Source organism: Haliaeetus albicilla, chromosome 31 (genome assembly GCF_947461875.1).
Source record: "Haliaeetus albicilla chromosome 31, bHalAlb1.1, whole genome shotgun sequence".
NCBI classification, from domain to species: Eukaryota; Metazoa; Chordata; class Aves; order Accipitriformes; family Accipitridae; genus Haliaeetus; species Haliaeetus albicilla.
The window spans coordinates 773807-782477 of NC_091513.1; positions in this window are offsets into that span (position 1 = coordinate 773807).

The following is an 8671-nucleotide window of genomic DNA, read 5'->3' on the forward strand; positions in this document are numbered from 1 at the left end:
TATCTCTATACGGAGATAGATAATTGCATTAAATGGCAATTTCTGTCTTTGCTAGGTTCGGGTGAATAAGATGGTTAAGTCGCTGAACAGAAGCCCTATGAAAACGAAAACCAGTTTTTGTTCATACTGAATCATGAAGGCATGGAAAATATAGATAAAGTGCAAGTACTGATCCAGCCACAGTTTGAGAAAACCAATGCCAATCTGTGTTGTAATTGATGAGAATGTATGTTTTTTGAAAGGTCCAGAAGCCACTATGTGCTCACATTCAATTTTTTTAAAAGAGGCGAGTTTCTAAAGGCCCCAAAACCACACTGTTAGCGTATTTATTTTAGCAAGTGGTGACCTAGAGACCACCTGCTGCAACATGGTATTCCTGCGGAAGCAGAATAGCTTTTTTAAATTTTGCTGGGATTTACTGATTTTATACCCATCCAAAGCCTGATGATAAAACAGTGGGAGCAAATCTGTATCATTATAAACAACACAGAAACACCAAAAATCCAATTCCTTGTTACACGCTGAATGCACGGCCCGCCCCCCCAAGTTAAAAAATCAGAATTTTGTTGACTTTTTTGATCCTACAAATTTTATGGGGCAGGTTTTTACCTCTTCTCCTGCCAAAAGCCAATGATATGAGTGAAAGAGAGAGAGCGGGGAAAGACGACAACCAATCGCTTTGGAATTCAGAAACATTTAGAAAACACCAACTTTGTTAGTCAGAAGGAATGGACGGGGAGGACAGAAGTAGTGCTTAATCGTGTACACAATAAAAAGATTTTGAAGGAAAAAGGTTTTTTTTTTCACACCTTTCTAACTGCATTGAGAAATGCACTAAAATCCTCTTCCACGAGAACACTGCAGCAGTGCCAGACGTGCTTGATATGTTTCTTTAAGCTTTTTATTTGCCAACATCTTCACGAGCTGTGATCATCCTTTGGATCTGAGCAGCTGCCTCATAAATCTGAAAAGAAGGACTGCAATAATGTCAGCTGATCATTTTTTTTACAATATTTTAACAGATCTCTCTACGCTTGTACACCTTCATAGCACTAATCCAGGATGTGCAGAAAGACCAGAGTCAACTGAAAAAAATCTGAGTGTGACTTGATTAACTACAGTGGGCTAAACGCAATAAACCACATACAAGGTACTGAGAGACAGTCTTGTTCTCTCCGATGCTCTCATCAAAACTCAGTAAGGTTCTCATGAAATTAACAGACACAGTGGGTGCAGAAGGACGGGGAAAATGTCTTAGCTGGCGAAGAAAATACATAATTTAGGTTTTACAAAGTAGGTGTTGAAAGAGCGGGTGCAGGGGAGGAGGTGACCTGTGCTGAAAATGTTTTATTTTCTTTGACTGGCCTTTCAAGGCCATAGCAAATGTTCACTTTCATCCATTTTTTCCCACTGCTCCTTCTTAAATAGTACTCTCTTCAGCACAGTATTTCTTTTTTCTTCCTTTTTTTTTTTTCTTTTTAACCATGTATTCTTGTGTTTTTCTCTAGAAACATTCTGCATCGTCCCTCTGTCCTGTTTGGCTTGCTAGGAGCAAAGTCAGAGATACACAACAAAAAAATGAATATGGGTCTAACGCAGAAGGAAGGCCATAAACTCTGCAGGTACAGCGCAACGTGATTCAAAGGCAACATAATTTAGGGGTTTAAGTCTTTCAGCTCCCAGTTCTGCCAAAACTTGCTTTGGCAAATTGCTCCACTGCCTGCAAATTCACTTTTCTCTGTCATCATAAAATGGGGGTGATCTTCCCAAGGACCTTACAAAGCTTTTCAAAAATAAAGACCTGTGGTCACGCTGGTGTTTTGGCTCAGAGGAAATTGTTAATTTTTCAAAAATAAAGACCTGTGGTCACGCTGGTGTTTTGGCTCAGAGGAAATTGTTAATTTTTCAAAAATAAAGACCTGTGGTCACGCTGGTGTTTTGGCTCAGAGGAAATAATTGTTAATTTTTCAAAAATGAAGACCTGTGGTCACGCTGGTGTTTTGGCTCAGAGGAAATTGTTAATTTTTCAAAAATAAAGACCTGTGGTCACGCTGGTGTTTTGGCTCAGAGGAAATTGTTAATTTTTCAAAAATAAAGACCTGTGGTCACGCTGGTGTTTTGGCTCAGAGGAAATAATTGTTAATTTTTCAAAAATGAAGACCTGTGGTCACGCTGGTGTTTTGGCTCAGAGGAAATTGTTGATTTTTCAAAAATGAAGACCTGTGGTCACGCTGGTGTTTTGGCTCAGAGGAAATTGTTAATTTTTCAAAAATGAAGACCTGTGGTCACGCTGGTGTTTTGGCTCAGAGGAAATTGTTAATTTTTCAAAAATAAAGACCTGTGGTCACGCTGGTGTTTTGGCTCAGAGGAAATTGTTAATTTTTCAAAAATAAAGACCTGTGGTCACGCTGGTGTTTTGGCTCAGAGGAAATTGTTAATTTTTCAAAAATAAAGACCTGTGGTCACGCTGGTGTTTTGGCTCAGAGGAAATTGTTAATTTTTCAAAAATAAAGACCTGTGGTCACGCTGGTGTTTTGGCTCAGAGGAAATTGTTAATTTTTCAAAAATGAAGACCTGTGGTCACGCTGGTGTTTTGGCTCAGAGGAAATTGTTAATTTTTCAAAAATAAAGACCTGTGGTCACGCTGGTGTTTTGGCTCAGAGGAAATTGTTGATTTTTCAAAAATGAAGACCTGTGGTCACGCTGGTGTTTTGGCTCAGAGGAAATTGTTAATTTTTCAAAAATAAAGACCTGTGGTCACGCTGGTGTTTTGGCTCAGAGGAAATTGTTAATTTTTCAAAAATAAAGACCTGTGGTCACGCTGGTGTTTTGGCTCAGAGGAAATTGTTAATTTTTCAAAAATAAAGACCTGTGGTCACGCTGGTGTTTTGGCTCAGAGGAAATTGTTAATTTTTCAAAAATAAAGACCTGTGGTCACGCTGGTGTTTTGGCTCAGAGGAAATTGTTAATTTTTCAAAAATAAAGACCTGTGGTCACGCTGGTGTTTTGGCTCAGAGGAAATTGTTAATTTTTCAAAAATGAAGACCTGTGGTCACGCTGGTGTTTTGGCTCAGAGGAAATTGTTAATTTTTCAAAAATAAAGACCTGTGGTCACGCTGGTGTTTTGGCTCAGAGGAAATTGTTGATTTTTCAAAAATGAAGACCTGTGGTCACGCTGGTGTTTTGGCTCAGAGGAAATTGTTAATTTTTCAAAAATAAAGACCTGTGGTCACGCTGGTGTTTTGGCTCAGAGGAAATTGTTAATTTTTCAAAAATGAAGACCTGTGGTCACGCTGGTGTTTTGGCTCAGAGGAAATAATTGTTAATTTTTCAAAAATGAAGACCTGTGGTCACGCTGGTGTTTTGGCTCAGAGGAAATTGTTAATTTTTCAAAAATAAAGACCTGTGGTCACGCTGGTGTTTTGGCTCAGAGGAAATTGTTAATTTTTCAAAAATAAAGACCTGTGGTCACGCTGGTGTTTTGGCTCAGAGGAAATTGTTAATTTTTCAAAAATAAAGACCTGTGGTCACGCTGGTGTTTTGGCTCAGAGGAAATAATTGTTAATTTTTCAAAAATGAAGACCTGTGGTCACGCTGGTGTTTTGGCTCAGAGGAAATTGTTGATTTTTCAAAAATGAAGACCTGTGGTCACGCTGGTGTTTTGGCTCAGAGGAAATTGTTAATTTTTCAAAAATGAAGACCTGTGGTCACGCTGGTGTTTTGGCTCAGAGGAAATTGTTAATTTTTCAAAAATAAAGACCTGTGGTCACGCTGGTGTTTTGGCTCAGAGGAAATTGTTGATTTTTCAAAAATAAAGACCTGTGGTCACGCTGGTGTTTTGGCTCAGAGGAAATTGTTAATTTTTCAAAAATAAAGACCTGTGGTCACGCTGGTGTTTTGGCTCAGAGGAAATTGTTAATTCTCAAAGCGGATTCTTTGGCTGCTGCTGCTTACCCCATGTCTAAATTACTTTCTGATGAAGACAGCCGTGAAACTCAAGCGTAAAGACATCAAACCCCAGAGCTTTCTTAAGTAACCACGGGAAAAGTTTTGGTGTACAAGACAGTGGGAGTAGTGTCAAGCATCATTGACAATTAAAGAAGGAAAGTTTTCCAAATCTGAGAAATTAAGTTAGAGTTTCTATCATAGTAGCCTAGATTTGTAGCCAGGCAGAAACCCAGAGCAAAGCATGGACGTCTAAGAGTGTTACCAGTCAACACAGGAGCAGAACTGTGTCATACGGAGAAATATCAACTATACGGAAGAAAAGAACCGGTGGAAAACAAAGTTTCTGTATGTGAAACAAATGGCCAAAAGCGTATACCGTCTGGAGTTGGGCAGTAATATAGGGAAGCGTAACCAAGAGACATTGGATGAAATAATTGTAAAGACAGAAGCCTTTCCTGTGTTCTTCTGGGGATGAAGGGGAGCAGAAAAAGCACCCCAAATCTAATAATAAGTCTGATTAATTTGAAAAATTAAAAAAACCCCAAACAACAAGTCTACCTAGCCATGCATTCATGATGGATCAGTGCAATGGAAAAAATCTAAATAACTGGGATCCTGTAAAATCAGTGTCAACTTTCACATAAACTTCTAAGCCTCCCACCCTTTTTCTCTAGAAAAGCGTGGCACCTGCCAGGAAAAAAGCCCGACCGTAACAAATTTCAATTACTCATTCATTTCCTCACTTGCAGGAGTGCAATTAGGACTAAGAACCTTCAGATTCCAAAGCAGTAATTTTCTATCCTTAGATAGAGGAAGAATTCTTGGCTAGTGAGAATAGTTTTAATTTTAAAGTCAGCTGTAAGAGAAACTTCAACTACCTGGAAACTTATCAGCTGTTCTAACTAACGTTACAGATCATGGTGCACATACATTTCTTGATACCTTTTTTGATATGTTTTATTGAGTCATTATTAATGTCAGAAAGAGGTAAAAAGGTAAAGATTACTGGTTTTGCTAAACATAATTAAACAATTCTTGCTGAATAAAGAACTGTAGCATAGTACATGCTAAAAGAAGAATTATGACATGGAATAATTTCTTGGTCATAATACTGCAGAAGAAGATACGGGGATTATAAGTAAATTATACATTATAAGTATATTATAAGTAAATTATATAAGTAATATAAGTAAATTATACATTATGAGTTTACATTATGAGTAAATATGAGCATTTTTTTTCTTTTTTTTTTGGGGGGGGGGGGGGTGGGGAGGGGAGCTGATCACTCCAGGCTGTGCCACACTTCTCTTAATACAACATACGCAAGATAATTAATCCATGATACTCAGTGCTGGTGATACCTCAGCTGAAGTAATCTGCCCAGTTTAGGATACCAAAGTTTCAGACGGAAAGTTTAGAGCACAGCAAGAAGTGATGAAGAGAACATCACACGTAAACCATCTACCTCCAGAATACCAAAGCAAGCCTCGGTATTTTGATCACTATTTTCTACAGCGCTTTCTTCTAAGAGTTCCAAAGCTTCAAAATGAAGACTCCGAGAATTTCAAAGAGTTACCACATCAGAAAAGCAAAACCACACCAGTAAGTTTCTTCCTCTTGCGTAGGTTAAGTTGTTGATCGAATGCAAAGAGTTTTGTGTGCAAGAATTTGCCTGATTTGCATGCCCTTTCATTAAATGGAAGGATTATTGCTCTCATCCTCCATTTTTTTTTTTTTTAGTATGTGTACATCACGATTTCAACTAAGTAGCCTTTCAGTTTATTTGATAGAAAATGTTTGCGTGACTGTAAAGGTCACATTCTCTCTTTTACTCACCGGGTGGATCTTAGCATCTCTCATGAGTTTTTCTACAGGATATTAGTATTAAATCCATTTCCTCCAAAAATCTGCCCTGCGTCTGTAGCTACTTGGTTTGCAACATCACCCGCGAATGCCTTTGCAATGGAAGCGTAGTGCCAAGAATGACGAAATAAACTAAGTTAACCTTTGCAGACTTAAAATTCTATGACATCCAAGAAGAATATAGTCATCTTAATGTCTTACTTTGCAAATCCAGCACGCTCAGGAAATTTTACTCGAGGAATTCTCCATAACTTGGATCAGGTTCTCAACTGTAAGTTGAATTAGACTTTCAGTTTTTTAATTCTAAAATCCACTTAGGCACGGGGATTAAGTATTGAATTTTGAAGTTGTGCTTTACTTTTCATGAGATCTGTACTTAGCTCGCTGTTTATTCGTATTTCTTAAAACCTGCTAAGCGGCATGATTGGCAATGTTTTCTGCTCATATTAATACCGTGAGTCTTGTTTTACGTCCCTCACAGAGGTTTTTTTTTCCTTCCCTGAAAATCCCTGTTCATAAAAATTGAAGAACTTAAGTCTGTCCTGACAGGACTTGAGTTTCAGGGGTTTGGGTGGAGTTTTCTTTGAGATTTTACTGTTATCATCAGTAAGTTCTAGAAGAATCCCAGGAGTTACTGCATAGCTAGATTTACTTAGTGCTGAGCTGTACGCTTGAAAACCCAAGCGATATAATCAATCGCGCGTCCTAAATGTCAAGGAACAACCTTGAAAATGCTCTAGTAGTACATCTGGTATGAAAACATGGCATTTGGTCATATTTATTTTTATATATTTAACTTCAACAATTGGTTCTTTTGGAACTCGTACATCTTCAAAGACAATACCTCTGGTATCAGAGCAGCGCTGACCCACGTTCATTTCCCGAAAAGGGAAGTTGACAGAGGTGCAGCTAAATTGGGTTCTTCCAATCTCCATTCCATTTTCATTCTTTAGTTTACTCAAAGCATACAATAAACCTTTTTTTTTCCCAAAACCCTTTCTTTTTATCCAAAAATCACCATATCTACAACAAACAACAGTTTTGCATTTACAGACCAGCATGCCCTTAATTTCTCACAGCTGGGCAGTTTACTTTCTCTGTATGTGGAATCAATTCTGTAGCTGTAATCACTCTTTTGTCTTTTTTCTGGTTCATCTATATCCTTTGAGATGGGAGAGGAGAAAGCAAAGAACCTAACATGCAGGCAGTAGTGGAATACAGCTGTACTACAAACAAACAAACAAATAAATGAGATTTTTCAAGCTTTCAGACTCCTTTCCTAATGTTCAATGTCTAGTTTTGCCTGCTACTAAAACCAGTACTTTAGTTCTTTCTTTGTTTTCTTTCTTTCCTCCCCGTCCCCAGCCAAAAGAGAATTAACACCAGTGTCTCCGAGGCCCTGTTCCTTGAGCAGGAGGAGCTAAAATTAAAGCATATTGTGTGTTTATGGTTAAAGTTTTCCACCTTGCTTCTTACTTCTTACTAGGCACGCTAGTTCACATTAATTGGCACTTGTCGATTAAACGGTTCTCAAACGTTCTTTTGCAGCTGTGCAAAGTCGCCTTACTTTAGACCATTCTGCACAGTTCCTTATCTGAATGAATAAGAATATAATTATTAAGTACGTCTTATGAATAGCGTCTGTATGCTGTGAAAATGAAAAGATCATTGAAAATGCTCAGTTGCTTCACAGTCTTTTTTCTTTCATGGCAATTTGTTGCATTATTTGTTTAGCGGCAAATAGTAATTCCTGGCTTGTCAAATAAGCGGCATACACTTCATCTTTCTTCCAATTTGGATTCCAGGGCTGTTTGCTTCCACAATTAATTTAGTAAAGACTTTGCTTGCGGGAGCCTTTGGATCTGGATTGGTATGAACTAACAAAAAAAACAAAAAAGATGAGGGGAGTCAGTTTATCCTCACAATTAACAATCAGATACTTTTCTAGCTAGCGTGTTAATTTTTTTTACGTGTGCTTCTACCATATAATAAATCTATCAATAAGTTAACAACCCTTTTTTCTTGGGCCTTCCAAAAATAAACTGAGAGGGAGCAAGAGAGAGGAAGCTTCAGTGCACCTCTTACCGCAAAAGTCAAGATTTAGTTAAATTCCTTCCAGTCAGCATGGAAAGGTTCACCTCCTTTTCCATGTATTCTAAGTCTTAATGTTACCATCAGCTTCACAAAGAGTACAAAAGAAACCTATTCACAGCATATATGCAGAAATCAATGCTTAGAAAATAGTGTTGAATGCAAAATGTTAAGTTATCACCTGATTTCAAAGATCTTAACTTTGTTCTTCCAAGTGTAAGTTCCAAATAAGTGTTTTACTGTTAGAAATTAAACAGTCGTAAATCACATTTATGGTGTTCAGTAGATAACAGGTAGATTCCCTTGATGGTTCTGCCTTGAACAAGGAAGGAAACAACAAGAAAATTCAGCTTTATATGTGAATGTAGAAAGTTTTTTTGTCTTGAATTAGAAAGAATTTATGTGTTGGGGGTGAGCATGAACTTGTTATGTGAGACATGATGAAAGAGGTCTATTTGTAAAGTACCTTCATTGACACCACAGCAAAATCTGGGTTCTTGGACACCTGGAAAATGTCTTCCCTTAAGAAAATAAAATGTAACACCACAATCGTAGAGTTTTTCTATTTTCACCAAAAGTTGGAGGTGTTTCTAGCAGCACCAGAAGCAACTGATCGCAGTCACCAAAGCAAGGTCCCTTGGGACGTGAGCCTGGTGACTAGTTTGCAAATTAACTCTTATTTGTTTGATAGCAGCAAAAATGGAGAGGAATTCTTGAATGGAGTTTTCATTTCACCACTCGGTTTCCTCCTTAGGCATCGCACAGCACG